A 7200-nucleotide genomic window follows, 5' to 3' on the forward strand; every position below is an offset into this window, starting at 1 on the left:
ACAAAGTTTGTTGAAAATCTGTAACTTCTGGATTGTGTGTATCCCAAATTTCATTTGAACCCATGTCCAGACAAACAACAGACCTGTAAACAATGTTAACACAAAACAAAAGAAAAAGAAAAAGAGTAGTTGAGACCACTGTAAAGGAACAAGGAAGACTAGAGCGTAAATGCTGGTGCTGGATCGAAGAGATCCAGTACCAGTTTCTATTATGTAAGTGCACAATAATAAATTCCACTTCACATACAGAACGCTTGAGGAAAATTCAATGGATCAAGAATACTTACGGGGATGCTGGCGTGGTATCTGTGCGATCCGTCGATCCTCTGTAGCTAAGCTGTTGCTCTTGTGGAAGTAAACAAACTATTGCCTGTTGTGAATGCCCGAGTCAGGGGGATAGACAAGAGGGGGCAAATAACACCGCAGGCGTTGAGACGTAGGCACAGAAACACTACCTAGTGGATCTGTACCATACAGCGCCAACATCTGAGCGTTAAGAAAACCTTCTTGGGCTTCGAGCCACATTAGGTGGTCGAAATCCCACGAGCTTTCGTCTGAGCTCTCCTCAGCCGTTATCAAGTGCCAAGTGACTGCCATGTCGCCATGGCCTCGCCGCTATATGGCCGTGCTACGCCGCTGGTGCGCTCTTCCTTGCCAACTGCGGTAGTATTTTTATCCCACGTCCGTCGCGCCCGTTTCAGCCTCGCGATGGGCGGGTCCCATGCTTTGTGAGCTGCAGAATGCCGTCCTTGTTGATGGTGTTTTGGGTTCATAAATATTTTATTTTATCTGTTATTACTTTTATGTTGTTATTTCATCTACTGACACGTTTCCTTACTTGGAGATTTGCTCCTCAGTTTGGTCCTACTGAACTAGACGTGTAAACAAAATACAAAATTTAATTTCCATCGCTTCTTTTATGATGCTATCCCAAAATCCCTTCGTCCTCCTAAGGGCAGATGTTACGTCGAACAGAATTTGATGTCGATTTTCTAATGCTTGTTCTGCCAAGGTTAATTTCTCAGGATAGCGTAGACATAAGCACCTCTCGTATTCCGTCCAGCGTTTCCCCACAATACGTACTGTTTGGTCGATGTGGCTTATTTCTAGTGGCAGATTTTTAGCGTATGAGACGACTTTAGCACCGTGGACGAGGGTGTTCAGAACGCCACGTTTTTATGCTGGATAGTGGTTTCTAAGTGCTTGCAAATAACGATCCATGTGTGTAGGTTTCATGCACACATTGTGGTTGAAGTCTCTATTGGTTTTCCAGTGAAGAGGACGTCAAGGAATGTAAATGCACCATATATCTCTACTTCCATCTTAAACCAAACGTCGTCGTCAATACTGTTCAGGTGTCCCAAGAAATCTGCCAGTTTTTCAAGTCTGTGGGGCCAGATGATGAAAGTGTCTTCGACGCACTGATAAGAGCAACATAATTTATCTAGGGCTGTGTCCAAAGTGATGTTTTAAAATTTCTCCATAAAAAGGTTGGCAATGGATGAAGCTAACGGACTTAATTGCTTCCTCCAACATTGTCTCAGATAATGACCACGATGCCAAAATTACAGAAATTCTGCTTCATTCTGAGTGGTAACGACAGTTTTCCGTCACATTCATTATCTACACTTGGCCCAACACCCCCATCGTACAATGACTGAACGAGAAAAAAAATACGGATGTAGACGTAGGTTGAAGCCGAAGAAAATGTACAGACTTTTGCAACACAAGCTGAGAGGGCCACAAGAAAAGAAGACATGAAGGAGTTTTAGCAGACCACAGGACAACAAGCGGGAACCCAACTTGCAACTGAAATTGAAAAATTGGAAAAATGGCGTTGAATAGAGAGGTAGAGATAGAGTAAGACCAGCAGGTAGTAGAAGAGCTGGAAAATGTAGTCGAAGATGAGAATGTGGATGAATATGAGATAACTGCAAGACTCAAGAGTGCAGTACCTGGCAGAGAGGCCAACCAGAGTGGCCGAGCGGTTCTAGGCGCTTCAGGTTCGAATCCTGCTTCGAGCATGGATGTCTGTGATTTCCTTAGGTTAGTTAGGTTTAAGTAGTTCTAAGTTCTAGGTGACAGATGACCTCAGCTGTTAAGTCCCACAGTGCTCAGAGCCATTTGAACCATTTGGCAGAGAGAAGATGAGAGTAGTCCTAAGGCAAATGGGATGTGGTAATGACCCTTGGCCAGACATTATTCCACCAGAGCTGCTGAAAGAAGACCTGTCAACGACAGTACACTTATATCCTCTGTTCGAGAAGACCTGGAGCAGGAAAGACGAACTAGAAAAGTAAAACTTCCAAAGAAGGGAGACTTGACAAATTGCAGTAACTGGAGATGGTTCACTTTGTTGTCTATACCTAGCAAAGTGCTGCCACATACCATCCTACGAAGGAACCTCGGGAAAAGGTGACATTAGTACGAACTGATACTGTGTAGGTCAGATTAAAACTATGTGGATCATCCTTGAATAGCACATGAAATATATGGCTAGTCAATACATTGTATTAATAGACTCTGAAAAGGCGTTTCATTCAGTGACAAGAAGAAGCATGTGGAAAACCATGTCAGTTTACGGCGTACCTGGTCAGACGATAAAAATATTGAGTAAATGTGTAACGGATACTCCTCCAGAGTAATGCAAGCAGGGAAACTGATATCACATATTAGCATGAAGAAAGGGGTAAAACAGGGATGTGTTCTCCCTCCGTCTATCTTCTGAAACGTTTCGGGCGGACTGATGAGAAAGGCAAATGAAGGTAAAGAAGGGGAATAAGCTGCAGCATCACAGACCAACTACAATACATTGATTTTGCCGATAACTTACGTCTCTTCTCTCAAAACTTTAGGCACATGAAAAACAAACTAAAATATCTGCAGGAACAGGCGGAGAGAGGTGCGATAATCAACGAATGATATCATGTGTCTACTTCCGTGGCGGTGGTCACTGTTTAACGTCCCGTCGACAACGAGGTCATTAGAGACGGAGCGCAAGCTCGTGTTAGGGAAGGATTGGGAAGGAAATCGGCCGTGCCCTTTCAAAGGAACCATCCCGGCATTTGCCTGAAACGATTTAGGGAAATCACGGAAAACCTAAATCAGGATGGCCGGAGACGGGATTGAACCGTCGTCCTCCCGAATGCGAGTCCAGTGTGCTAACCACTGCGCCACCTCACTCGGTTGTCTGCTTCGTTTCACTCTTACTACACTGAGATGACATAAGTGAAGGGGTACCTCCTAGTATCATGTCAGACCTCCATTTGCCTGGCGCAATGCAACAACTCGACTTGGTATGGACTCAGGTCATTGCAAGCCCCTGCAGAAATATTGAGCCACACTGTCTCTGGAGCCGTCCGTAATTGCGATGCACGAATTGATCTCTCGATAGGATTCATGTCGGGTGATGTGGGTGGTCAAATCATTCGCTCTAACTGTCCAGAATGTTGTTCAAACCGATTGCGAACAATTATGGCCCGGTGACTTGGCGCACTGTCATTCATAAAAATTCCATCGTTGTTTGGGAACATGAAGTCCATGAATAGCTACAAATGGTCTCCAAGTATCCGAACACAACCTTCTGCAGTCAATGAATCGTTCAGCTGGAACAGCGGACCCAGTCTGTTCCATGTAAACACAGCCCAACCCATTACAGAGCCGCCACCTGCTTGCACAGTAGCTTGTTGAGAACTTCGGTCTATGGCTTCGAGGGGTCTGCGCCACACCTGAACGGTATCATCAGCTCTTACCAACCGAAATCGGGATTCATCTGACCAGGCCACGGTTTTCCAGTCGTCTAGGGTCCAACCGATATGGTCAGGAGTGGCGCTGCAGTCGATGTGCTGTTAGCAAAGGCACTCGTGTCTGTCATCTGCTGCCATAGCCCATTAAGGTCTAATTTCGCCGCACTGTCCCAACGGATATATTCGTCGCACGTCCTACATTGATTTCTGCGGTTATTTCATGCAGTGTTGCTTTTCTGTTAGCACTGACATCTCTACGGAAACCCCGCTGCTCTCGGTCGTTAGGTGACGGCCGTCGGACACGGCGTTGTTGTGGTGAAAGTTAATGTCTAAAATCTGGTATTCTCGGCGCACTCTTGACACTGTGGATCTCGGAATATTTAATTTCATAACAATTTCAGAAATGGAATGTTTCTTGTGTCTAGCTAGCTCCGACTACAATTCCGCGTTCAAAGTCTGTTAATTCCCGTCTTGCGGCCATAATAACGTCGGAAACGTTTTCACGTGAATCACCTGAGAACAAATAACACCTCCGGCAATGCACTGCCCTTTTATATCTCGTGTACGCGATGCTACAGCCGTCTGTACGTGGGGAAAATCGCAATCTCACGAATTTTGTTCCCACAGTGTATGTCCGCAACACTTTATAAAAATTACATACATCGCTCTGCATTATATTTCTGACCGTTATCTATGACCTGTCACAATGAAGATTTATTTCTAAAAATTGTAATGGATCGTGCCAAGATAAGATGGAGCTACGAAGTTGCACTATTTGTGAACCATTGTGTGTGCGCAAAACATTCCAAACAACGTAAAAGCAGGTGACTGTGTTTGCAGTTGGTGATACGCACTGCCTAAGCAGTTGCGTTTTACGGATGTAGCTGCGAAAAGTCATTACATCCATACGAGAGTACTTATAATAGCACTTTGTGTCCGTGAAAGTAGGGTATCAATATGAAAACAAACACTGAATTAAGACGCTGCAGACAAACGAAGAGAGACACAATTATCTATAGGACCTGGAAACATATTAGAGAATTGATGTGATTGGGTTAGGGTCATAACTGCTAGAGTCGTTCACCAGTGTGACTAACAATTACAGGAATAAACTTCACGGTATTTTCTCCGCAGTAAGAATATTGGAGAATATGTTACAAGTTGCTCAGATATTCGCGTTTCTGCACTGCTTCCGTACCTATGAAAACCATAGAATACATTAATTCGAACACGGAACAATATGCTAAGCAGGTGACTTGAAAAGTAGAAGTTTATTTTTCCTTAATTTAGCAATTTTAATAAATAGACAAGCGAATTACCACTTTATCAAAAGTTCCAACAAAATGCGCACCAACAATCCGTTATTAACAGATTTAACCTATGTTAGTACAGTGAAGAAGAAATATATTAACGACACAACTTAGATTACATCGTGAGAGTAGGATATTCAAGATTGAAAGGGGAATCCTGCAAGAATATTCCGTATCATTTAAGATATTATCAGCTGCCTTCAAAGGGCTTTTGAGTTTAACATCTCGTCGACAGTGAGGTCATAAGAAACAGCACAAGCTCGGAATATTGCAAGGATGGGGAAGGGAATCAACCGTGCTCTTTCAAAGGAACTATCCGGGAATTTGCCTTGAGCAATTTATTGAAATCACGGAAAACCTAAATATGGATAGCTGGAGGCAGATTTGAACCGTTGTCCGCCCGAGTACGAGTCCAGCAGTGTTTAGGAAAATTTTTCGATCTATTAAAATGATAAAATAGTTAGTGACATGTGTTATTTGAATATACCTAAACAATTTTTGTTTTGCTGGCGATATTGAACTGCCTACCTCTGTTTCTGATTAATTCAGCAACCAATGGAAGACTTTAACGGAACACATTCGCAGGTGAAAATTATTTACATTGCGACTGCAGTGGTGGCCTTATATAGCTCAAAGACGGCTTCTGATTGGTCGCTAATTACATCAAGCTGTCGCAAATGTTGTCAACGCCTGCGCTGGTGGCGCCACCACCCCGCCGTAAACATTGCGACGAATATCTCTGGCTCTTCTCTGCATCGAGAGCACACTTCCATGCAGCGCTAAGATTATATCCGCTGTCACAGTGGAAGATTTTCTCACACATTCTTGCTTCTACAGCCTCTTTAATTACAGAATCCCAGTATGTAGTACCATGGGTCAAAACTTTTCTTTCGTCAGACGGTATTTTGTGTTTGTCTACGGGGCTGTGCTCAGCAACTGCACATCTCTCCAGTTGTCGATTTTTAATATGTCGTTGATGTTATGCATAGTAGTCGGAAACGTTGCGGAAGGACTCGTCGATGCAATTGCTACCGCACTCACAAGGGATGTTGTAAATCCCAGGGATCCTGAGGCCGAGACTGCACCGTGTAGCACCTCTTTTATCTTCTTAGGAGGTCAGAAAATACATATTTCCAGGACTCTGTCGGCCGCGAAAGACTTCTTTCCAGATTACTTAAGATATTTCAAATCCGCCATTGCAACTATGAAAATGTGCTTATTTATTTTACAGTACGCATTAGTTTTCATTCATTGAAATCATCACTGATGGCATATTTTGTCTGATTTCCACTTAAATCTGGAAGCACATTTTTCTGATATTCCTGCGTTTGACACTTCAGTTCCGTTCCTGATTTTGCATTGCCTTGACGTAAAAGACGACAAAATATTGCACCTGTAGCACTTACTTCGTTCTCCTGACTCTTACCGACAAACCTTTAACCGCAATAACGTCAATAAACGTTAGAGAGCAATGTTTTGTCACGGTTGAAGACAAGAAATGCGTAGTGCTGCAACAAAGTGCGAAATTACGCCACAAACACATCAGTAACAAATGTAAGAATACCTGAAAAATGTTGTTGCAGAGGACACTTACAGTTATAAGCAGAAATCTGACAGGATGCTACCATTGACGATGTTTCAAATGAATAAAACGAAACGTATATGGTAAATGAAATACGCGTTTTCGTTAGTTGCGAAGAGAATTTGATACCTCTTAAAGAATTGTACACCAACTACGGACACTAAGGTTAGATAAATCAAGAAACTGAAATCAAGAAGACGGGAAATGGAATGGAGCACCTTTTGCGAACTAGATACAAATTGCGAAACTAAGTTTTGGAAAGTGTCTGGAACGAAAAAGTTTCAGTGTGTTATGATTTTAGGTTTATGGGAATAAGCCATAAAGTTTTAACTAGTCAAAATCTGAACGTTGCTCAAGAAGAAATGGTGAGAAGCATATTAGGAATCTCTAGATTAGAAATGAAAACTAGATGGATCAACGAACAAAATGTAGCGAAAGACGTAATTATGAACGTAACGAAAATGAAACAGAGCTTGATGAGCAAGTTTGGCGAATTCCTGAGAAGGTCCAGGGAAGTAATTTTCTGGATTATAAGAAATAAGACCGGAACAATGACCTAATA

This window comes from Schistocerca nitens, chromosome 1 (assembly GCF_023898315.1).
Source record: "Schistocerca nitens isolate TAMUIC-IGC-003100 chromosome 1, iqSchNite1.1, whole genome shotgun sequence".
In the NCBI taxonomy this organism is placed as follows: domain Eukaryota; kingdom Metazoa; phylum Arthropoda; class Insecta; order Orthoptera; family Acrididae; genus Schistocerca; species Schistocerca nitens.